The 26,043-nt window shown below is 40.7% G+C and overlaps 1 protein-coding gene and 1 pseudogene across 11 annotated transcripts in view; one reads left to right on the top strand and one right to left on the bottom strand.

Moving 5' to 3' along the window:
* The window catches only part of Anks1b (ankyrin repeat and sterile alpha motif domain containing 1B), a 1,013,218-nt gene that overhangs the window by 213,891 nt on the left and 773,284 nt on the right, over positions 1-26,043 (bottom strand). The window lies entirely within an intron of this gene.
* Positions 11,620-12,337, top strand: LOC143435684 (small nuclear ribonucleoprotein-associated protein B' pseudogene; annotated as a pseudogene).

The raw sequence follows: 26,043 nt of genomic DNA, 5'->3' as shown, positions 1-26,043 counted from the left end.
CCACAGTCACCTTTGAACGAACCAGCACCCTACCCTGAATAAAGATCTTAGTAAGTATTTACTAGTTGGGTTTATACATAAATGAAGGGATAACTTATGTAAATGAACTCGAGAGATTAAACCTGAGCCTTGGCTGGACACTTCTTATTCTAGTCAGCCACTGTATATTTATCATTGTCTCCCATAATTATCACTGAATCACACTAGCTAGAGATAGACTCCTGTGCTCATCCTGTTGACAACACACCTCAATTTTAAAGGTTAAAGGTTAAAGAGAAGAAATGCAAAAATCTTAGGTGAACATTGAAATAGCCATGGCATAAAAGCCTAAAATGAAAAGAATATTTTCAACTATTAAACATCTCAATTTTGGGGGCTGGTGAGATGGCTCAATGGTTAAGAGTACTGACTGATCTTCCAGAGGTCCTGAGTTCAATTCCCAGTAAGCACATGGTAGCTCACAATCATCTGTAATGGGATCTGATGCCCTCTTCTGGTGAGTCTGAAGACAGCTACAGTGTACTCATAGAAATAATAAAAACAATAAATAATTTTTTTTTTAAAAATTTCATTTTTTAAAAAAATTTTCTCAAGACAGGGTCTCACTCTGTAGCCTTAGCTGCTTTGGGACTGGAAGCCCAGGTTGACCTTGAACTCATAGAGATCTGCTTGTTTATGCCTCTAAAATGCTGGGATAAAAGGCACATCAAGCTGGGGTTTTAAGCATATTTACATTACAGAGTGTTTACAACGGACAAATTCATCCAACAAAAGGAGTGCTCTTGGTAAAGTGTGGTAGAGCAAAGCAAGGTTTAGGTAGCTTGGTGGTACATGCTATCTCACAGTTTCCCTGTCTGGAAAACACATGGTTTTGAGGGCATCAGAGAAAGGTGACTTGTGTGGCAATGTGGAACTGATAGCGCCGCCATTTTATTCTTTTACTAATCTAGGTTCAAAAAAGTCTAAAGGAGGAGATGACATTCAGAAATGGCACCTTGCCAGGGAAACAGGTCATCAGCCTTGAACTTCAAGAAAAGAATGTATTTGGTGTGTGTGTGTGTGTGTGTGTGTGTGTGTGTGTGTGTGTGTGTAGGGAAGACTACAACCTTAAGTTTTGTCCTTCAGGCACCATCCAGCGTATTTTACACAGAGTTTAGTCTTTTGTAACTTTCTTACAAAATTATACATGACTACCCAGCCTCAGGGATCCACCTGTCCTTGCCTCCCTACTATTGGAAATGTGTTTGGCAACATTCCTGGCCTACCAGACATAGGTTCTGGGAATGAAATTCAGGTCTTCAGGCTTGCAAGACTCTATTAACTCCTTCCTCCCCAGAATGGGGCTTATTTCCATTAATGTGTCCCTGCAAAGAGGGCAGCAACATGTGTTGTATAATTTTATACATAATTGATAATAGTCAACACATACAGATTTCCTCCTTCCTTTTAACTTTCTCTCCCTGTGTGGATAGAATGATTGAAACAAAATATTGAGATATTCCATCCACTGACTAGGATATTCTAGTGCTATTACACAGGCTAGCCATGCATCACTTAGTAAAATAAAAACTCTTCTCTTGGGCTGAGGATATCGCTCAGTTGGTGGAAGACTTGGCTAGATTTCAGGATGTCTCAGGTTCTACCCCAAGCACCACGTAAAACTGGGTGTGCTTGTGTAGATCTGTAATTCCAGCACCTGGTAGGTGAAAGTGGAGGACCTGAAGTCTAAGGCCAGTCTGGATTACATGAGACTCTATCTCAACAACAACAACAACAACAACAACAACAACAACAACAACAACAACAACAAATCCTTACCATAGACCTTGCATTTTAGTAGAGGAAAAAAAACTGGAGAAAACATCACACAAAAGAATCAGTGAGCTCCAAAGTTTGATTATGGTATATAGTGTAGGAAAAAAAAATCAGAGACAGGGATTGTAAAGAGTTTCAAATGTTGCTCGTTTGAGAGGGTGAAATTTAAAGAAAAACCTGACAAGGATGAAAGATGGAGCTTTTACTGGCCAGGGAAAGAGAACCCCAGGGAGTGGAATCAGGAGCCAGGGGGTCGGTATGTGCTGGAATAGCAGGGAATAGAAAGAGAGCTCTCTCGAGCTGCAGCAGGAGCTTTGGAAGATTCGAGTAAAGATGAGGTCAGATAATATGCCATATCAATGTACTTCTGCCTGCTGTAATGAAAAAAGACGTGTGTGTGTGCTTGAGAGCTTGTGCATGTATGTATACGTGTGTGTGTGTGTGTACGTGTATGAATGAGTGTATGTGTGCATGTGTGTACCTGTGTGTGTATGAGTGTGTGCATGAATGTTCAGGTGAATGCATGCATGTGCATGTATGTATGAGTGCATGTATATTTGTGTGCATGCATGTGTGTGTATGTATGTATGTGTGTGTGCCTGTGTGTGCATGCATGTGTAGGTAAACGCATGCATGTGCATGTATGTATGAGTGTATGTACATTTGTGTGCATGCATGTGTGTGTGCATGTATGTATGTGTGCCTGTGTGTGCATGCATGTATAGGTAAATGCATGAATGTGCATGTATGTATGAGTGCATGTACATTTGTGTGCATGCATGTGTGTGTGCATGTATGTATGTGTGCCTGTGTGTGCATGTGTGTCCATGTACATATGCGTGTGTGTGCACTCGGATGTGTTGATGGCGGCTTGAGCTAGTGAAGCAGCAGAGGACGGGTTCAGAGGTGGTAGATTCTAGATGCATCCCACGGGCAGAGACAACAGGATTTGCTGAAAGGCTAGATTGGGAGTATAGGAGACAGAGAGGCATCAGGATTCAAGCATTCAAGATTTGTCCTGAGCAATCAGGAAGATGTAGCTGCCATCCATCTAGATGAGGGAAAGCTGCGGCGTGAGGTTTTTATAGAGGATAAGGAACTTAGTCCTGGCAATTTGAACTGTCATGTCTTTTAGATGAGTGTCGATGTTGAGGATGCAGGGGACTATTTGTGGGGTGAATGGATAACTTTACCCTTTGAATAGAAATCAGCATGCTTATCTACTTGTCCACGACGAAAATCACTTACAAATGTGACCCTGGAGGTGCAACCTTTGCAACCAAGGCTTGAACTCCGTAGCTCTGACGAGACTATGGGCCATGTCCCTGGGATGTGCCTCTGTCTTCTGAGCCTTTGTGAAGGTAGTGAATGAATGATGTAGCAGATAGGTAAACAAGAATTGCAGCATTCCTTCATCTGCTCATCCTCCCTCGCTCCCACATCTCCTGGTCACCAGTCAAGTCCTACTTCCCACCATGACTAGAATCCATTCTTTACCTGGATGTATATGGCAACCTTCTCCTTTTGGTTTTTGTTTCAAATACATCTTTCACACAGATACCACAATGATTTTTTTTTTGTTTTGAAAAGTAAGTGTGCCCATGCTATTTTTCCCCCTTCAATGATTTCTCTAATTTTTTTTTGATTTATTGAGATTATTCTGCACACTTTGCACTTATCCACTGGCCATACTGAGCTGCCTATGATCAATTGATCTTCATTTCCAGATATAAAAAAGAGTGTTTGGCATGCTCTGAGTACCAGGTCCAAGGCTGCACAGGGCATGCTCAGTTCTTGTTCCAATGCAATCACACCTTTTCAGTTTCTGTAGCTTTGTTGTTTTTTTTTTAAAACCACTTGTCTTCAATTTGCCACTACTGGCTCCCCCCTCTACTCCATCCACACTTCCCCTGCCTACCAGCCACTTAGAGACGCCAACTCACCTTTGAGGATTCAGCTCGCCTATAACCTTAGATTAGCACGTTCCTTAATCTCTCTCTCATGTCTAAAAATGTTCCTTCCCTCAAATAGCATGATTGAATTTACTAGCCCCACAGGTGAGGCTAACTCTAAACACACTCCAGTGTCCACTCAGAATCTGGGGTATTGTTTTAAAGCAGGAGGTTACAGCTCAAGGGATAGAATTTCTCCCTTGAGTTTTAGAGGGAGAAAGCCTCTGTCCCCTGTATTGTCCACATGCAGGACAAGACATGCTAACTGGCTTCAGAGTGACTAAGGACAATTACACCTAGCTATACTGACAGTTGGTACAACAGGGCTTTGCAATAGAAAAAAAAAGGTTTAATGGTTGCACTCTTGCTGGAATTAGGGAACTTATCTTAAAGCTGAGTCATAGCAGGTTCACAATTTTCACATATATTAATGTACTTATATCTGTGAATGTCTGGTGGGAAATTGTAAGGGTAGGGGTTAACCTGAAGACGAAGCTTGACAGTAGAATGCATGCCTATCATGTACACGGCTCTAGCACCATAGAAACAATAGAAGTTACTTAAAAAAAAAAAAAAAAGGCAACAACAACATTGAAACCCACAAAGAACCAAATCAAATGACTAACAAAGCAGACAGTTCACAAATTCTGAAATACAAAAAGCAAATAAACACAGGAAGACTGTTTAACTTGACTAGGCACCCACGAAATGCAAATCAGAACTATATTGAGATTCCATCTGAACCCAGTCAGAATGGCAGTTATGAAGAGAACAAGCAACAACAAATGCTATCATTGCTGCAGTTACAGGGGTGGGGAAAATGGAACCTGTGTATCAATGGTTCTCAATCTTCCTAATGCTGTGACCTTTTACTACAGTTCCTCATATTGTGGTGACCCCCCCCCACCATAAAATTATTTTGGTGCTACTTCATAACAGCTATGTTGATCTTGTTATGAATCATAACGTAAAGATCTGACATGCAGGATATCTGACAGGCGACCCTCAAAGGGGGCGTGACTCACAGGTTGAGCCTTCGAATACTACTGCCGGGAACACAAGCTAGTCTAGACTCACTGGGAATCAGCACGGAGGTTTCTCAAGACATCAAAAATAAACCTATCGTATGATCCACTATACCACTCCTGGTAACTTATTTGAAAGACTCCAAGTCAGCTTTATCACGGACATACTTGCTCATAAATATCCACCGTTCATAACATCCACGTGTGTCCAACAACAGAGGGACTGGTAAACAAATGTGATATCTAATCACAGTAAGCAAATTAGGCCAATCTCACAAAGACAAATATCACGACTTTCCCTCTCATTTATGCTGCCTAGACTTTATGTGGTCACATCGAATCATAGATGTTCATTTAAAATGAAAGTAGATAGTGAAATTGTTCAGCAGAGCAAAGGAGACAAGTGAGAGAGAAAATAGGAAAAGAAAAGGGAGAGTAAGGGGATAGGGAAAAGATAGGGGCTACCCCCCCTCAAAAAAATCCCTAATGCTACCACTGTACAGGACGGTGGCAGATGAATTCCTGTATGTGCACCTGTCCCTCCTTCCTGCTATGTCCTGAGCCACAGCTCTCAGAGCAGACACACAGCTTCTGATAGAAAAATGCAGGACAGCTCAGTACTCCAATTAGATGGGTGGTGGGAATGGGGACAGGAATCCGGAAAGTGACACCCTTCCTCATTTGTCATTCACATCACGGGAGGAGTGCAAGTGAATACTGAGTGGATAATCTGTGGAGGTGTAACTCAAGCGGTTAGCAGGTAGACAGGGAAATCTTGTCTGTCATTTATGTAGTCTCAATCTCTGTTTCTGTCTCCTCTCTCTCACTTTTTTTTTCTTGTGTCTCTACACTTGCCTCCAAGCTCAGCTACATACACGTACATGCGTCCAGATGATTTACACATACTCCTTTTGAGGCCATCTATGTTTATTAAATATTACAGTCATAAAGCCCGAGTAAACCTCTTGGTCCCTGCCTTTTGATATTTACAGTGTGCTTGCATGTGCATGCATGTGGCATATCTTATTCTGGAGCTGTGAAGATGGATGCGATCCTCGTCTTGCCTCTGATATGATTAGGCAGTTAACGACTCAGCTGCCAGTGAAGCGTTTTAGGGATGGTTCAAGATCACTCTGGTTAGGATAAAAGTACAGTCTCCAGATTGGTCATACAGGCGAACCTTCCAGGATGCTTCTTAGCAAGGGTTTGTTCACAGAGCTCCATGCAAATGTGCACATGGACACATATCCCAAACACCGTAACAGCATTAATCTGCATCAGTGACTGGTAGTGTCTCTAAACTGCAAACACACTGACTTACAAAGGACACAGCTTAACTGCAGACACGAGCCAACACAGCCACTGCTAATGTGCTTAATTTATTTAGAGAGATGCCTTCTCTGTTAGTACTTAAAATGTAGTGACATCTATGCGAGTGTGATTATGTATTAATTTGCCACAGCATTTAGATGTATCAGTGAGACATTTTGTAAATTAAAATCACATCAACTAAGGGGACTTGTGTTGATTGTGAAGCCTTTATTATGTATGATTATAAGTGCCTTCCAATTATAATAGTTTAATAACTCCTGTGGTTATTCTTTACAACAAAAGCCACACATTTGCTAATATGGATAAGGATGGTATAAGGCGGACAGGTTGAAGAGTATTGATTCTGAAGCTTTAAATTAGATTCCTATTGATTTGACGAATGAGTGTTTCATTGCAGTGTTTTCATGGTGCTCAGCTTCTATTGCTGCGTGTCAGCAATTTTTTTGGGGGGGTGGGGAGGGGGCGCTGTGTACAGTAGGCAAATTAAATGCCAGGGCCTGTGGCTCTCCAGAGCTCCAACTGATAACTTTGAATTACTGCTGGAGATGGCACGGTCCCTGCCTACCTCTGTCCCATCTCTGTTCAGGAGGCTGAGCCATAGATTTCTGCACATACTTCACATCCATGCCAAGTCAAAGGTGGGGTGGTCCTGCCTGCTATCTGGTAGAGAATAGCTGAGGATATGTAAGGCCCCACAGCCCTCATCCCTGATTTAGACATCTTACCCAGGCTGGTTATTTGGGCAGGGACATTTGTTGTTGCTGCCTCTGTTGTTCTGAGATAAGAGTCTCATGCATTCCAGGTTGTCATTTAACTTAATATATCCAGCCAAAGCTGGCCTCGAACTCCTGATCTTCTCCCCCCACCCCCAACTCCCAAGTGCTAGAATTACAGGCATGTGTCACCATATCTGCCTCAAAACTGCATTATATCAGAGAATAATATTAGGGGCTCTGGAGTTAGGCTCATTGATTCTTTTATTGAAAATAGATTTGTTGAGCACAAAGCATCCTATGAGGTGCTGGGAAAACTGAGATTAGTAATGGCTTCATAGACTTCCACTCTAATGACTGCTTATGTTCAAATGCTAACTACTGTATCATCTTAGTTAAGATGGTTACGGACAGAGCTCCAGTCTCTTGATATGTACCAGATTTATGTCTATTGGAAGAATCAACTGTGGCAATGCACATAAATCAGATATTAGGCCTGCTATGCTAAATATCAGTTAGTTTTAATCCTGGGCAAAAGAAAAAAAAATGAAATGCAAGCCATACTTATACCATCAGTTTAAGTGGCTGGGAATGTCATCCATTAGTTGAAATGCCTCCGACTTCAATGCTTTTAGTCAAGTCTGGGTAGCATTTATTTATGTTATAGCAACGAGCACCGGACACTAGGAATACATTGCCTGCCTTCCTCATGTTTTGCTTTCTCAGATGATGCATCTGAGATGAACAGCCCACTGTCTTTTCCTCCAGGGCACTGAGAATAAGAATAGTTGACCTTTTTTTTTTTTTTTTTTGAGAGTCATTGCACACACTGTGTGAGACTCAAACATACTGGAAAATCCCCAAATTCCAGACAACATGCATTTTTAAATATCAGCACTGCTGCATTAGAACCCTCGGATCAGGGATATTTATCTAACAGACCTTTTCTTTTGTTTGAAGACGTTTCAGTTTTATTTCGTCGTTAGAAGACCTCGAGGAGAGGTTACAAATCCAGTTGGTGTAGAAGCCTAATTAGCTATTGAGCTGTGTGATGTTCCCTAATCATCAAATCAGTTGCATCAAAAGCCATGAGGTGCTTTCAAGTGTTGAAATGAAGGTCCTAAATTGATCACATGAATTGTATGCTCCTTTATCGAAGTGTCCAGAGATTTGTCTAGACTGAGTGATCATCGTACCATCCCAGCGAATTCTGGTTTGTTTTAATCTGTTAGCTGTTAGGAGTCATCTGAAGGACAGGGAGAGGAGGCTATGCTGGCTACGGGCTGGGGTTGGGGTAGGTACTCCGACCAGCATTAAAAGAAAATGAGAGGTCATAGTGGAAGTCAGAGGAGGCAAGTTTAAGCTGCATTCACAGACGAGGGAACTCATTAAAAACGGGAGACCTAACAGAATCTCACAGAGTTTAGAACAACCGGAAAGAGTTCTTGTTCTATGTTTCCAAATATGCACTGTAATTGTGTATGTATACACGAAGTGATGGGTTTTATAAAGTCACTTTCATATGACTATATAGTGTATTGTGACTACATAGGGAGAACCACTTCAAGCTGGAAGCCCGTTATGATTTCCTTCAGCACTACAGAAAAGAATGAAAACACATGTAACATGTTCCCCATAAGCATCCGTTCAGAGGAAAGCGAGTCTAACCTTCCACTGTTATCTCCATGAAATTTTGCTAGGAGGAATCACAGAGCCACAAAATGACAGATGTCTGCATTCCAGCCATATTCCATTGTCTATAGAGGGTGACCCTGGAAGTCACTGAGACCACCAGAAGAGACAGGTGCCCTGGTACCTAGCACTGAGGTAATTAGAGGGGGGAGAAAAAGGCTTTCCACACCGGGGAGGGAGAAATCCTTAAAAATAAAAAGAACAGAAAATTACTGAAAGTAAAATTTCATTTTCCTTTTTACTTAGGGAGCAAACAGTGGCTTTTTTGGGGGGCCTGTTTCTGATATGCTGATAGAGTAGAATAAAGATCCTCGGTAGTTAGTATTCAGTACGAAATGAGAACCGCATAAGGACATATTCTCATGCTGTGCTGGTTTTCTTGCAGCGCCATCCAGCCCCCAGAACATTCTCTGGCAGCACCCACACTCTCCTGTGCAAGGGAAGAAACTTGGAACGAGGCTGGCAGGCACAGGAGCCTCCTCCCTGTGGTGAGGGATGTGCTTGTGACTAGCTACACTCTGGACTCAGGAAGGTGTTAGAGGACATTGATCAGGCTTCAGCCAGATGAACTGAAATGTCACAGTGGTCTGTAGAAGACCGGGAAGAGGGCCAGGAGCCACAGCCAAGCAGAAGAGGAGGCTCACTGTGTTACTCCACACAGGTTTACTGTGTCGCCTTCTGGCCAATGGGCAGAATGAACAAGGCTGAAACCCGTTGAAGGTGAATTGCTGTTTGTGGGCCAAACACTTTATGGGTATTTTCAAAAATTAACTTTAATTAATCCCCTCATACTCACAGGCTCTGTACAAATATTACCCTTATTAACCAATCATCAAACCAAATATATTCCTACATGTGATTTATATATACAGAACTAAATAAAGATTGCCAACAAAGTCTAACATAGTTGATTTTGTAGAACAGAAATCAGTCCCCGCCCCTCCTCTCTGCCTACCTTCAGTTCAGAAAACAAATACCCTGTGAGATTATTATTTTAAGCACAAATTGCATTTAACAGACAGTGTTCAGGTAAAGCCTCTGGGTTGTAAGTTAGCTACTAATTCCATCCAACTCAAGGCTGTGAAATGTATTTCTGTGAATTATCCTGTGCCGAGACCCACTGCCAATACTTGAGCAGACGTCAGCAGGCTCGGGGGAAATGAGATCTCCACACCACGGCGTACCTATTATTAAAGAGAGGTGCTCGGTGACCCAGCCTTACTCTAACCACAGAGCTAGATTCTCTGGGTTTACAGAGAGGAGAGTCTGAGGAGGGAAATGAGAAGCAGGAAGTCATTTGCAGACACATAAATAGCAATTTGAAGCTGCTGCTGGGATCATTTGGTCTTTATATTTCCTTTTCTTCTAGCCTCTGGGCATCCCCAGGGACTATTTGTTATTCTTTCCCGTCCAGTGGCCGCTATGTTCAATTATGGCCTTCTGTTCCACGGTAGACTTTTGCTTTCCACGCTAGGAACACATCTTTGTTAGATGTATTTACTCCCCTGTGTAAGCTCCATCATTTCCTTCTTCATTCTTTGCTATATTGTTCTCTAATGATGTCATTCATTTTGTTGTTGGTAATATTTTCACGCCTTCTACTCTAGATTTTCTATTCCTCTGTGACACCCTGCTCACTCTAGAATACTGCCAAGCCTCTCTCTGCCTCTTTTATTTACACAGCACAGAAGGGCTGTGAGTCTTGCCAGTGACAGGCTGCTCTGGCTTCTCTGGCACCTGGCACACAGCAGACCATCAATCAATATCTGTTTAATATGAATATGAATAATATCTGCCCCAATAAATGAAAATGAGTGAGCCCAGTGATTTTGGTATAATCTTAGACAAAATTATAAACTAATAATGTCCACCCCTTTCATTGTATGCAACTAAATTTTTCTTTAATTGCCTTAAAGAAAGAAAAAAGAAAGAGAGATAGAGAGAGAGAGAGAGAGAGAGAGAGAGAGAGAGAGAGAGAGAGAGAGAAAGAAAAGACTGGTTCACGTGAATCAAAACAGGTTCCACACACTATGTAGATGTGAAAGATGTTCCCTGATTGTGATGTCTCCTGCCATAATGTTTGATTGGTTTCTGGATGGGTCATGCTCAGCATATCATAGAGTGGCTGATAACAAAGTCCCTCCTAATTGCAACTCACAATCCTTTTTTCTACCCTTTCTATCTTGAAAGGCTGGTTATTAAGAATGGTGCCTTTTGAACAGTGTGACGCATGTCCACCAGCAAGGGTCCTTTAAGAAAGCCCCCAAAACTGGAGCTTTGGTATGAGGGTTTAGGTCTGAAACCCCACCTCTGCCTCTGTCTGTCTGGATGAAACTGGCTAAGACTTAAGAGTTTCTCTAAACCTCAGCTCCATCTTAGAAACCGAGGATGATAGGATGAGTGTATTGATGGTAGAGCCTAAATGAAAGCCAAGGTTTCCTGGCTCTGAAGCTCAGGCTCACAATAATGATCACCCTTCCACAATTAGATGAGATAATTAGTACAAAAATGCTTGACATGGAGAAAAGATTGTTAAAGCAGCATCAAAACCATGTATGTAAAACAACAACAACAATGGCCCCTTAGTCCGCGAGGTGTGACATACTCCTACGGGTAGATTTTACTGTCAATGTTTTTTTCCATGATTTTTTTATGTGCTTGTGTATATGAATATGCATGTATACATCTTCTTTTCCATCACATTTATGGGGATTGCTTACATCTGAGAAGAACTACTGAACAGCATGTGCTAGAGGTTGAAGTCCAGGTCAAGCACACAAGGACAGCCCCACTGAGCCAAGAGCATCACTTGTCCCCACGATGTTCTCAGCAACAGCAAGTTCCTGTGGTGGACTTCCAGGCAGAACCAAGACAGGCATTCTTAGCTGAGACACCAAGAGGCGGTTAAAGCAGTATTAGAACACCAAGGTGGTGGAAGTCTAGGAAAACAAGACCCATCCACGGTGAAACTTTGGTCAAGCTTACACTGTGTGTGAATAACCTGCATCAAACCTGTATTTATAGCCCTCCCCGAAGTATTAAGGATCTTGAGATCTTACTGTTGAGAAGGACTGTGGTAGAACAGCAATCATGACTGTGAGAAACAGCAGCAAGATGCTGCAGCCCATTGACTGTAGAATGAGATGCATCCTGCAAGATGGAGGAAACGTCATTGGCTCCTTTAAGGCTTTTGACAAACATATGTATTTGATCCTCTGTGATTGTGACGAGTACAGGAAGATCAAGCCAAAGAATGCAAAAACAGCTAGAATGTGAGGAAATATGGCTTTGGGTCTTGCTACATGGAGAGAACTTGGTTTCTGTGACTGTGGAGGGTTCACCTCCTAAAAATAGTGACATTGCTCATGTGCCACTTTGCTGGCACTAATGGTGGTCCTGGGGTTGAAAAAGCAGCTGGCAGAGGAGTAACAGTTGGTGTACCTGCTCAATCAGCAGGCCCTGTCGGAGGAGTTGGAGGCCTATCCCAGCGGATTATGATTACACAGGGAAGAGGCACTGTAGCAGTAGCTGCTGCTGCCGCCACTGCTAACATTGCCAGAGCCCCAACTCAGTACTCACCAGGACTCGGAACTCCACCTCCACCTATAGGCAGAGCAACCCCAACTCCAGGCATTATGGCTCCTCCATCTGGTATGAAACCACCATGGGCCCACCAATTGGTCTTCCCCTGTTAGACACCTGTAGGTATGCCTGCCCCTCCAGGAATGAGATGCCCTACACCACCTCCCCCAGGAGGAATGTATCCATCAAGACCCTAAGATACAGTTGATAAATATCACCCCTTCTTTATCCTTCAATGCATCTTGTGAAATTGTGTAACCTATAAGCTTTTTTGACCACTCTTATTGCATTAACTATAGATAATTGGGAACAAACAAACAAACATAAACCAAAACCAAACCAAACTAAACCAAAAGAACAAGAAGAACAATCATGGGGAAAACCACCCAAGACGTTCTTTTTGTTTTCCTAAGGAATGTTCAAATTCAAAATTGTTGTGGTTGCAAAAATCAATGCCAGAAACTGGGGAGAGGGAAGGTACACACAGCTGTGAAGATGGAGTAAGGGTTCCAGAGAGTCCAGGTGAGCTGGTGACATGGGTTGGGTAGGGACTAGGTTCACCTGACATTCAGACAGAGGGCAGTGTGGCTCTTCCGCTCTCAGGGGAGGCTGAGCAGCTGGTTTTAAGTAGATATTCAAGGTCTGCTTGCACCCAGTGGGAGTTTTGTCTGTTCTGAGGCTCACATAGAAGACTGGACAATCTTCACGGAACATGGCAATCCTGGTGCTGCCCATTTTCATAGAGTAATTTAGTGACTCAGTGTAGAGGAGGCATACCTAGTACTTTCTGGCAATTTCACTGTTAGTATGAATAGATCTGTAGAAGGGGTATTAGCTGATTCACTGCATTGCTCTGTGAAAAGGGATAAGACAGGAGCGAAGTTGGATTACACTGGAATGTGTAATCTTATTCTTCGCTTTCAACTTAGACTTTTTATGGTTTAAGATGAATTTATTCATTGGTCTGGGGAAAGGATGATCTGTGTTCCTCAGAGTCGTATCTGGCAAGATTACATCAAGAAGGCATTCCATTCCACACAACGTATCATGTGATGTGTGTGGTTGGCAGTCAACAGCAAGGTTGACTGTATCACGATCTTCATTTATCAGATAAGGATATAGGTTCAGAGTCAACTCCAAGGTCCGAACATTGTCCAAGTTGGTGAGAGATGTCAAGGTGGCCTGAGACACAAGTCTGTGTCTTCTGGTTCTACATTCTAGTCTGTGTTAACTATACTACACATTTATATAAAAAGAAAGTATTTTGAAAGTGGTATTCTGGATGCCTGAAGGTGATGAAGACAGGACTAAAGGCAATATCATATTATAAATATTATATTTATAATAATAATAAAATATTATAATATTATTATATTATAAATGGGAATCTAGACTTGCCAACAAATGTTACTAATGTCACAGAGGAGGAAGTGTAGACACAAAGGAACAGGAACATTGAATGTAATTAATGTAAGTTTTGCTTGATATGACTGGGTCCTGGTATACAGCATAGACTCCATTTGCAACATGATCAGGTGATCTCTCGTGACTCCATGTCATTTTTAACACATGTTGAGATTAAGAGTAGCTGTTGCATATTCCACACTATGGTAGGAAAATTACAGAAGAACTTGGGATTTCTTGTTTTAGCTTAGAAAGGAAATGTGTGGTAGTAAAAGTTGGAAACAGACCTCTACATTTCTTGACACCTATTCTTTTTGGTTGATAACATGAACGTCTGTAAGGCATTTAAAACTTATATGTAGTGAAAATGAGCAAAACAACTTTTACTAGTTATAAGCGAAACAACTTTTACTGGATATTGAATATTTACCAGCTGTCTACATGCTTTTTCAAACCTCTTTAACTCTTTGAGAAAGTTCTTTTATTCCTTCTTTTCTTCCCCCCCCCCCCCCGCCCCCGAAGCTGCCACAACAGAAGACAGGAGCTGGCTGGCAGGGGATGCAGGTAGTGTAGGAAATCCATAGTTACGTTTGAAGATATTTCCACTTGCATCTTTCTCGAGGCAACTTATGATAGGCCAGTAACAGCTTGTTGGTATAACGGAGTCTTTGTAAATTATGTTGACCAGTGTTTTTACTTGCAGAATGTACACTTTAATCCTGGAACTTTTTCAAATAAAATGTTGTAGATTATCTAGTTACGTATCCTAATCTGGTTTGAGCTTCCTTGTGTAGTCCAGGATGGCCTTGATCTTGTGGTTCTCCTCTATTAGCCTTCTAAGTGCTGGGACTGTAGGCTTTGCCATCACATACGGCTTGACGTAGGAAACTGAAAGAACTCATCTCAGGCCTCAGAGCCAGCAACAGAATGAAGACAAGCATTCATGCTTCCAAAATGCTACCTCAGGACTATTTCTGTCCAGTATGTTCTGATGTGGGCATTGGAAACACAGGCATTAGAATCATTCTATCCATCTTCCCATTCTGTCTGGATGACTGAGATGAAATTGCCTCACTTCTCTGGAACTTGATTTTGTCGAGATGTTAAATGAAGATAATAGATGATAAGATTGACTAAATGAGTTAATACTTGCAAAGGACTCAGAGCCATGATTGTTCCATAATAATGGGTAGCTATTCTTGTTCCCACAATGCCTTTTGAGACCCAAGTCCAATGTAGGAACTCCCAGAGGGATGAATTGAAGAAGAATTACTATAAATAACATAGAAAGGTAACCTTAAGAGAACAGTGAAGCCCATATCTCTTCAGATACAATATGGAGTAGAATCTAGAACGGATTAAATCCCACAGAGACTCAAAGAAACGACAGGGGCTGGAGGAGACCAGTATAGTCTGATGATGTTGGATAGAAGGAGAAATCAGACAGAAACCACAGACAACCTATAGCATTAATTAAAAGGAACATTTTACTCTAAGCCACGACAATTTATCCTCCTGCCTTCCTGTCTTACACTCACCAAACACCTTCAGAATCACTACTGTATGTTCTACTCTGCTGGAAAGGTATGGAAGAGACATAAATATGTAATATTGTTATACCTTTAATGAATGGATTTTTTTTTTTTTTTTTTTTTTTTTAGAGAAAGTAGTGTCTTGGCTCTGAGGAGGTGGTACTTGAACAGAGACCCAAGCAAGAAGAAGGAATCAGCTCTGTGATTATCTAGAGAAAGAATGTTCCAGGCAGAGACAAACACCAACTTGCATTGGGAGAGAAGTGAATGGAAGGCTATTATGAAGTCTTTTGTGGTTGGAATGACAATGTAGGGAGATCGGGTAGGGACTGGTCACATGACACCCCTAAGGTGAGGGTTGGATCCAACAAACGAAAGCCTCATGAGTCCAAAGCCACGTGCACTTGAGGTTATGCTGGGCCATCTTACCTTGACAAGGTCCTAGACAACTATATCTCAGTATGAGTAAACAAAGGACAGAATTAGAAGAATGTGGGTTAGTCAACTCGTATTCTTAAGGTGAAAAATCACTATGACTCTGAAAAAAAGGAAAAAATATACTTGACATGCTCCATGTGCCTGGATTTGTATCATGTTAATAACATGTTTAAACATATTATTGGCTAGTATTTAATTCAAGCCAAGGAGCTTATTCCTAATGCAAAAGTCTGGAGGTGGGGGGAGGCGGGGAGGCTAGGGATTTAGACAGGGAACTTTACACAGCTGCTGCCTAGAGGCGTAGTTAGTGGGGCTGGGGCTGGAGAATCAAACAGAGATTCTGTAGGTTCTGGAGAATCTCATGTTTTTTTTCCCAGTTGGCTTCAGAAGATGCTTAGGCTAGATCTTCTAGAAGTGAAAGACAATTGCATCAAGTATAGCATAGGAAATAGCTTAGCAGGCTGGGACTCCACTTGATGTGGGCTAGGCACACATCCCTCTTCTAATAATGTTCTTGATAGCCTGAGACCCTTATCTCACTAAATGTACACATGCACACACACTCGAGCACGTGCACGCACGCGCGCGCGCACACACACACACACACACACACACACACACACACACATACACGTACACACATACACACACCTCTCCAAATCATTCACCTAACAACTTGTTGAACACTTAAGCCCCCATCTGCGTCAAGCTGCACATATACCTTCTTCAACCAATAGAAATAAGTTACTTTCCATAGCAACTCCATGATAATGATCCATTTCCAGTCTAACATGTCCAGGAATGCATCTTGAAATGAAGAGAGGTGGGTGGATCAGGCCTCAAACCATCTTGATGACAGGTGTAGTATCACAAACGGTCCTGGATGTACTTTTAGGGTTTACCATCAGTCCTCTGTTTACCATCTTATGCCTTATGCATAATTGGACATGCATATGATTAAAATCAGGTGCACGGTGATAAAGGACATGCACAGTAGAAAAGAGGTTATATAAGTTGAAATTGAGATCCACCCTCATTATACTGATGCTTTTAGCAACCAAAGACCTTCTTTTGGGCTGCATTAAAGAAAACCTTGTGCAATAATCGGGACCCTTGACTACCCTCACTCATGTGGCCTGCTGTCTCTCTCGACAGAATGACAAAGAGTTTTTGATCTGTACTATTGCTTCACATTTGAGTTATTTTCTTGTTGGCTTGTAAATCTGCATCTAGTCATTATTTTACTTCTTTGACTAAGAAATCAAGAACCTGGAAACAAGGGGCCCAGACTTCTATCATCAGTAACCTAATCACGGAGAGGTACCAGATACTCTAAGTCAAAGGAGGATTGTGCGCAGGTCAGAAAAAAAAAAAAAAAAGATTTATAGGTGTTTTCTACTCATAACGTTACTCAGCAGACACACCCACCAATCTGTACCTATTGGAAGAAAAGCGACTTCTCTGAAAGGTTTAGGTAAACAAACAAACAAACAAACAAACAACCCCCAAAACTCAGGCCCAGAGACACACATCAGATAAAGACCAGAACGCCATGAAACCTCACTAGTCAAAAGCGCACACAACTCAAGAAAACAGTCACCGTTAGAATGGGAATGGAGAAAAAAAAAAAAAAAAAAGAATGGGAATGGAGTAAGTTACAACAGGTTCCATCACAGCTCTGCGGTTAAAAACAGCAGAGCACAAGTTGGTCAACTGTTCAGTTGGAAAATACTTGCTCGTATGTAGCTAAGAGACTATTGTGTTTCTTCTCTTTCTCTCCTCTCTTTTTTTCTCTGAATTAATGACCAGATCTGTTAAATTATGGTCATGTCAGGGATTTCTGGGAGATGAATAACAAATACCGCCGATGGAAAATATTGACATTTCTCAAGCGATCGATGAAAATTCAGTAGCCTGTATGTCATGTTCAGCTGCCGATAATACAACAGAGGTGATGCAAGCAAAAGACAGCATTGTTGGCTATTCTTAGTCTATATGCACCGATATACAATAAAATTCTAGTGGTAGAAATGGGGCGTGAACGAGTTTAGTTGTAAATACTTCAAAATTCTAGCATACCGCAAAAATTGTTGGTATGTGTTTAGCATCTTAGATCTAGATTTTCAAATCATCTTTATCAGAAAAAAAAAAAAAACCTTGCTCAATCTTTGAAGAAATTTGCATTTCTATGCAAAGATGGAACACAATATCCTTGGCTGAGTTATGAAAGTCAGCAACATTTTGTGCTATATGATTAGCACATCCCGAAAAGCAACAATTCTAGAAGGTTTAAATTTAGCCAGGAAAAACTGAAGGCATCTATCTATTCATAAGGAGGCATGGGAATGTAAGCTTCACTATGGTGCTTAAATGTCACATATTATCATGGAAATCCTAAGAGGTGGGATCGCTGGATAATGATTTCACATTTCCAAACAAAATATTTAAAAAAAAGTACACTGGTCTATAATTAGCAAAACAACCAAATCAGATCAAATAAAATGGTTTTAGGGAAAAAGAAGTTTTCTTTTCTTTAAGGATAAGATTTAATTCTTACCTGATATTCTAGGCCAGTAGAGACTAGGGAATCCAAATACAGAAAGTTTTCATGGCAGCCTGAAGCTTTGAATTTTCAAAATCAAAAATAGTGAGCATAAAATTTGTCCTTTTGTGTTAGTAGTCAGTAGGCCGTGTGGATAGCTTAGGAAAGAACTGCCTACGTGGACATCTGGCTCAGTGGTTCTCAACCTTCCTAACGCTGGGACCCTTCAGTACAGTTCCTCATGTGGTGGCCGCCAACCATAATATTATTTTCGTTGCTACTTCATAACTATAATTTTCTACTGTTAGGGATCATCATGTAAATCTCTGTGTTTTCCTATGATCTTAGGTGCCTGTGAAAGGGTCATTTCACTTCCAAAGGGGTCACAACCCACAGCTTAAGAAATGCTGATACAGAGCGACTTAGATTCAGTAATATTTAAGTTGTAATTGAGAAGCTTATCAGTTAGGTTATACCATGGAGCATGAGAGAGCAATCAAATGGCTATAAAGAGCTTAATGCCCATGCCTTGAAAAGTACAGTCCAACTTCATCTAATTCACATATATCTCACATTTAAAGTAGGCTTTTTCATAGCATAGAGCTGGGTATTTCTTTAAATTGCTTTAATTCAATATTGTTTCTTTTCTATGTTGGGGCTCAAACCCATGGTCTTGTCATGTTAGGAATGCATTCTTCTATGCAGCTAGATCCTGAGCCCCTAATATCTGTATTTTAATTTATTCTAATGTAGTTATTTATATAGCTGAGTTTACATCTATTATTTGGATATTTGTTTTCTACTAGTTTATTTTTGTCCCCTTTCCTTCTTCTGTTTCTGGATTAAGTATTGGTTTTAATATTCCATTTTGTTTGTACTATTGACTTATTAACTATGCTTTTTCCTTGTTGTCTTAAGGTTTACCTATGAACTTTTAGCTTACAATAATACATCTGAAATAACTTGGCACATAAGTGTAATGTACTACTCCTAGGACAGACAGACTTCTGTTTCCCCATCCTTCCTGCTACTGTTAACATATATTTTACTTCTTTGTCTGATTTTAAAAACAAAGGAAAATGATTATATGATAGCAAGTTTTTCTTTAAGTTTTTAATAGCTTTTAAGGTAACTTTTTAAGATGATAAAAAGTATTTTATACTGATCCATATATTTAGTATTACTGAGACTTCTCTATGTAGATTTAAATTTCCACTGGGCATCATTTTTTTTTTTTTTTTATATAATATGGAGCTGCTACAGCCAGTTATCTTGACCTTTTCTTGTTGTTATATAAAAAGAACAGTTTGTTTCAGTTTCGTGAAACATTGGACCTTAATGGAAAGGGTTTTGTTGTTGCTATTTTATTTGTTTGTTTGTTTTTTTTTAACATAATGGATGTTAAAGATGTTGCTTGTTTCCTCTGTTTTCCACAGCTAATGTCTAGAAGTGCACAGAATTTCTCACTTTGCTTCTTCATATGTCTTTCTTCTCTGGATGTTTCTGGAGGTTCCTTTGGTGTTGTGATTTCATTATGCTGTGCTTGCTGTTAGTGTGCTCTCTCTGTCTCTCTCTCTCTCTGTCTCTGTCTCTCTCTGTCTCTCTCTCTGTCTCTCTCTCTCTCTCTCTCTCTCTCTCTCTCTGTATGTGTGTGTGTATGTTTGTGTTTATCCTCTTAGGGCTTGTTGGGTTTCTTAGATCTCTATACTTATACTTCTGATATCTAATTTAGAAAATCTGGTGACCATTATTTCTTTAAATACAACTCATACTTTTTTGACATATGTGCTATTCTCACTAATACATATATCAAATATCTTGATATTATTCCATGGATCACTGCAGTGCTATTACACTTTTCATTCTTTTATCTTTGCATCATTTTGGAGGATTCTACTGCTCTTCTTTCAAGTTCTCAAACATCTTTCTAAACTAAAGTAGAACTAAAATGTGTCTACAATTCAGAAATCAGTGTTATTAGTGTAAGAGTCTTCTAACATTCTGCAGGTAATAAAGTCTTTCTAGGTATAGTCCATCCTCCTATATGAACATGGGTTCTGAGGGGGTCTCACCAAATGGCCTAGGTAACTGTAGGAGGTTTTTTGTTTTGTTTTTTTTTTTTTGTTTTGTTCGTTTTTTTTTTAAATGACCATCTAGAAATCTAATGCTTTCCCATCCTGTTGTATGTTCTGAGGATTTTTCTTATTACTAGTGCCTCGATTTTTGTGTTTGGATCACGAAGTTGCACAATCAAGTTCCCAGCATGCACTGTGCAGAGTTTGTGAGCTGGAATACTTGGTTGTTGTTTATTTGTTTTCTACACTTTGTACTGTATATATCTTTGTCCCCAGACTTCTATCTCTGGTCTGACCAGCCTCTTTATCTTCAGTTCAGCAAGGATGTCATTTCAAGCTCTTTCAGGTTATCCTTGCTTCAATGGCCCATCCAGGCAGATAGTTAGAAGCAACCATAGAACTCACTACTCTCTTTTCTCTACATTGTGAGTTCAAAGCCGGGATGGGCTTCATGAGGTCCTGGTCTCAAAAACAAAAGAAAAGAAGAAAAAAAAAAACCAGTTTAATTTACTGAGATGTTGAAATGAGTACAAACTAGGAGAGAACTGATATAAAATGGTAATTATTCACCATTCAATTAAATGGTGATGATATCAAACCCAGCTTCAGATAGATGCTTTATGTTATTATGCAGTAATTTTTCCTCTGACTCTTAATAGGTAAGGTTTTAGATAACTGTAAGAAAAAAAGGCAGGTACTTAAAGGGTCTAGCCACTTATACAACTGGAATGTGATGTCAAACATGATTATTAAATATTTATTTGGTACAAAAGAATATTCACATAATATATGTAAATTTTAGAGCACTACTCTTAAAATTTTAATGTGCAAACAAACCACCTGGGATCTTGTTAAAATTGTAGATTCTGTAGATTCTCAGATGAGGTGGATGGGCAATATAACCTGTCTCCCGTATTCTCAGCAAAATCTCATACTCCTGCTTTGTAGACCTAGCCTTTGAGTTACAAGAATAAAGGCAGAGTTAACACAACCACCACCTGTAGATACCCACAGACTATCACTATCTCTGATGGGCCCTGTGTACCCTTCCTGATCCCACCCCTTCCCTTCCTGATCCCACCCTTTCCCTTCCTGATCCCACCACTTCCTTTCCTGATACCACCCCTTCCCTTCTTGATCCCACCCCTTCCTTTCCTGATCCCACCCCTTTCCTTCCTGATACCGCCCCCTTCCCTTCCTGTGGTCTCTTGATTATGTTTTCACTATCATGTTGCTTTTATTCATCATTTTACTGCACATGGTTATCTCCCCCAAGCTATTTAGTTTACAGTAGACTGTAAGAACCAATGGAATCATGTGTCTATAAACATGTATGAATGTATGTATGTATGTATGTATGTATGTATTATGTCCTGAGGTTCATTCATATGATTTTCCCCCATTTTTATTTATATTCTTATGTGTATAGCCTTAGTTTGTTCATTTTCATTGCTATATGGAATTCCTCTCTATGAATGTATACACACACACACACACGTACACACCTGTTTTCTAGTTGATAAGCTTTGAAGTTTCGATTTCATATGGTCATGAAAATTCCTGCTCGAATTCCCGATGCACATATTGAAACCTAATCATGTTACACACATACATGTTGAATCACTCACTGTTTCTCAGAAATGCACAAATTTCACTTTAGTGCCGGTTTTGATGCCAAGTAATTTACACAGTGGCTGACTTGCTTTCTACTGCCACCAACTGTGCAGAGCTGTTTGTTCTCATCTCTGTTGTTTTATATTGCTGCATAAGAAACTGTCACATGCTCAGTGGCTTAACTCTACAAGTGCATTGCATGTTGTAGGTTCTGTAGATCAGATATCCAAGTGGGCCTGGCTGAGTTCTTAGTTTAGGGTTCACCAGTCCAATGTTGACTGCCATTTTGTCGGAAGGCTCTGTAGGAGAGTCTGCTTCCAAACCAATCAGATTGTTGGCAAAATCTGGTAATTCTCAGTTACCTGACCACTCTCATTTTCTTGCAACCTGTTAGTTAGCTAGCGCCTACTCTAAAAATCAGCAGACACGTTCACATCATCATCCTAAACAGCCCTTTTAGTCATCAGTGGAGAATTTAAATGCATGACATTCCTCTTAACATTTCAATTCAAACGCTGAGCTTCAAACACGTTCGTGTGATTAGTTTAGGCATCCTCAGGTAGTCTCTCCTTTGACATTCAGTGTGCTGTAATCGCAGGGAAAACACTAGGGATGAAGGTAATGGAATCCTCCCATGGCATCCTGCCTACCAAAATCCACGGGTAGCCAAACTGACCTCGAGTATTCACTAGACCCCATCCACATGGTAGAATGCATCCACTGCTTCTCCACTTCACAGCCTCTGTCTGGAGCTCAGAACCCCATCACAATAATCCAAACAATCTAAACCAGAGACAAGGTGGTGAACAAAGACGAGGTAACCGGATCAGGTCCTTTCCTGTTGCTGTGCTAGGATACCCTAATGAAAAGCAACTTAGGGCAGAGAAGACTTGTCTCTGCTTACTGCTCCAGAAGGGATACAGTCCACCTGGGTGGGGAAGGCATGACACCAGGAGCGAGGCTAGCCTAGCAGTCACAAAACTAATTACATTTTATTCACAAACAGGAAGCAGAGAGGGAGAACCTGGAAGTAGACCATACTGAAAAACCTTAAAGTTTGTCCCCAGTGATGTCTTTTCTCCAGCAAGGTTAACCTTTCTAAACAGTGTTAGGGCCCAAGAATAACTGAAGGAAGACCCCAGATTCAAATAGTGTGCAAAGACAAAGAATTACCAGCATGCAGGGGTCAACCATTCATCAAAATGGTGACCAGAGGCACTCACAGGCTCCCTTTTATACAAGGCTAGGGGAATTTTCTTGAAGGGTTAGGTAACCTCTAATATGATTGGTAGGGGCAAAGCAGTGACATTAGTACAATTTTGATTAGTTGATGTTAGTTTCATTATGTTTGACGAGACCTTAAAAAACTTCAGAATCTAACCCAGCTCTGGGCTCCTTATCTCCTTTGGCTAGATGTTCCAGGAGCTGACTTAGCTCCAGACGTATCTTCCCTAAATCAGGGTCAACACGAATTAATGACCCATCATCAATGGCTTCTTCTGAGGAGCCCAGTATCCTTCCCTGGGGTGTGGGGGTGGAGTTGACAATTTTTATTCCTTAGGGTTTTGAACCTCTCAATAGCACTGCCAATGTGGGACCAAATGTTTAAAGTATGAGCCTATTGGGGTGGCATTTCTCATTCAAAGTGCAATAATTTCCAATTCAAAGTAGTATTGAAAGCAAGTTCCAGGTAGAGCTCGGGACACGGATGCAGCTATTAGGTGGGATCTGTGATGTTCTGTGCTCATGATTGCACAGTAAGCATCCCTAACTTCTGGTCCATCTCTCTAGAGCCAGTCAGCTCTCCTCTTATGCCTTTATATGTGTTCCAGAGATCCAACTCAGGTCATCAGACTTATCTGCGGGGAACATTTTTATCAGCTGAAACATCTCCCTGGTTCTCAGTCTCTTTCTGCAGCAGAGTCTGGGACGTCTGAGGACCCATTTTCATGACTCTTCTGGGTAGAGTATGTCTGCCAATATAATTTCCTCAGTAACCTCTCACATTTCCTGTGGGTGTCACAAGGGTTCCCTAAACTATACTGAGGAATAGGAGTACAGCTTTCAAGCAGTGCTATCATGTTTTTGCCCTCTGCCAACCTACGGCCATTAAAACTTTCTGAAGGACTTCAAGGTTGATTGAAAAGATCTAGAAGAATCACTTAATCTCCTGGTAGTGTGTTCTGGAACCTTTCACTCAGTGAGTTTTTAGCAGATGTGTATAGAACACATTGAGACTTTTTCCACTGCCTCAGCATTTATTTCTGAGTTTTTGAATCTTTTTGCCATGGGGGGGGGTTCAAAATCATTTATCCTGGATTGCTTTTATCTTAAGACCCTCCCTCTCTGTATTTACTTCTCTCCTCCCACAGTTTATTGTCAGCAGAAGAAGACAGGTCTCAGCTTCACTAGTTTTTCTGGAAAGCTCCTTAGCTATGTATCAAAGTACAGCTCATTGTTTAAGAGAGACTCTGTTGACCGGGACTTGTTCATTCCCAACAGTAGGTTCCTGGTTCCTTCTCAGTCCTCCCTGCCAGCATTCTTTCTATTTTATTTTATTATTAAAAATAGACTTTTCTCATACTGTCTATTCTGATTACAGTTTCCCCTTCCCAACTCTTCTCAGATCCTCTACATTTCCCCACCCACCCAAATCCACGCTGATTCTTTCTCTCCCTTACTAGAATACAAACAGGCATATAAAAAAAAATAATAAGATAAAAACAAACAAACCAGAAAAGAAAAAGAGCTGGAGGTATCACCATCTCCAATGTACTGCAGTGCTATGCTAATAAAACCAGCATGATATTGACATAAAACAGGCCCACTGATCAATGGAGTCTAATTGAAGACCCAGATATAAATCCACACACCTATGGACACATGATTTTTGATAAAGAGATCAGAAATACACACTAGAAAAAAGAGACAACATCTTCATCAAATGGCACTGGTCAAACTGATATTGGCATGTAGAAGAATGCAAATAGATCCATATCGATCACTGCATAAAACTCAACTCCAAATAGATCAGAGACTTCAACATCAAAGAAGATACATTAAATCTGATAGAAGAGAAAGTGAAGAATATCCCTAGACTCATTGGCACAGAAGACAACTTCCTGACCAGAACATAGCTAACTCAGACAGTAAGATCCACAATTGATAAATGGGACCTCATTTATCAATTAATCAGAAGTTTTTGTAAGGCAAAGAACACTATCAATCAAAGAAGCAGCCCACAGAATAGAAAAAAAGTTGTTTTTTTTTTTTTTTTTCCAAGCCTACATCAAACAGAGGGATATCTAAAATACACAAAGAACTAAGAAAAATTGGACATCAAGAAAACAAATAAGTCAATTAAAAACTAGGGTACAGGTCTGAACAGAACTCTCAAAAGAGGAAACACAAATGGCTGAAAAGCACTTAAAGAGATGTTCTGCATCCTTAACCATCGGGGAAATACAAATAAAAAAATACTTTGAGATTTCATCGTACAACAGTCAGAATGATGAAGGTGAATATCACACGTGGCAGGCCATGCTGGTGAGTATGCAGAATAAGGGAGGCAGTCATCCATTGCTCTTCAGCTAGACAACTCTTGGACAAATCCAAAGAACTCTATTCTTAAAGTCTAGGTTCTTACTTACCACCATTATATTTGGGTGGTGTTTTGTGTAGATAAGTATAGTTAGGTCTAACTTTGAGGGGCTCTAGAAGGCCCAGGCATGGCAAACACAGCTCTGGTAGGCCTCGCCTTTCCCTCATTCCCTCTGCCTTGCTAAACTGTTAGATTACATTCCTAAAGCTAGCTACTAAGGTCTATTCCCTTATTTGGCCACTTTGTCCTCTTGAGGCTGAATACCAAAGTCCAGCTATCAAAGTACTGAAATCCAGCCATCAAAAGCCCCCTATTGTCTCATCTAGCTAACATGCCCAATTAAAATTAAACCTCTCATTCTAACACAGGGTTTTCCCTTGTTCCTCTATAAACTGCCATTTGCCTATGGGCCACTTCTGTCTCCTCTCTATCCAGAGATAGTCCTTTGTCTTCCAGGACAAATATCCCTTGCCCTTCCAGCCTTTCCCCTTCCCCTTCTCCTTCATCCTTTATCTCCTGGCTTTTGTTCTTTGTCTTATTCCCTGCCCTCTGCCCCTCTGGGGCAAATAAATTTCCTTTGTGCCGAGAAATTGATCTTCCTATGTCTTGTGACAATACCAGTCCTTTCAATTTTTACTTACTTTCATGGAGTTAGGTCTTACTTCTACAAAGGCAAACTCTGATTTTTAAGAGGATATTTGGCCACTTATATTTAATATAATTATG

Source organism: Arvicanthis niloticus, chromosome 22, assembly GCF_011762505.2.
Source record: "Arvicanthis niloticus isolate mArvNil1 chromosome 22, mArvNil1.pat.X, whole genome shotgun sequence".
Classification (NCBI taxonomy): Eukaryota; Metazoa; Chordata; class Mammalia; order Rodentia; family Muridae; genus Arvicanthis; species Arvicanthis niloticus.
This window is presented reverse-complemented; position numbering and strand designations above follow the sequence as displayed.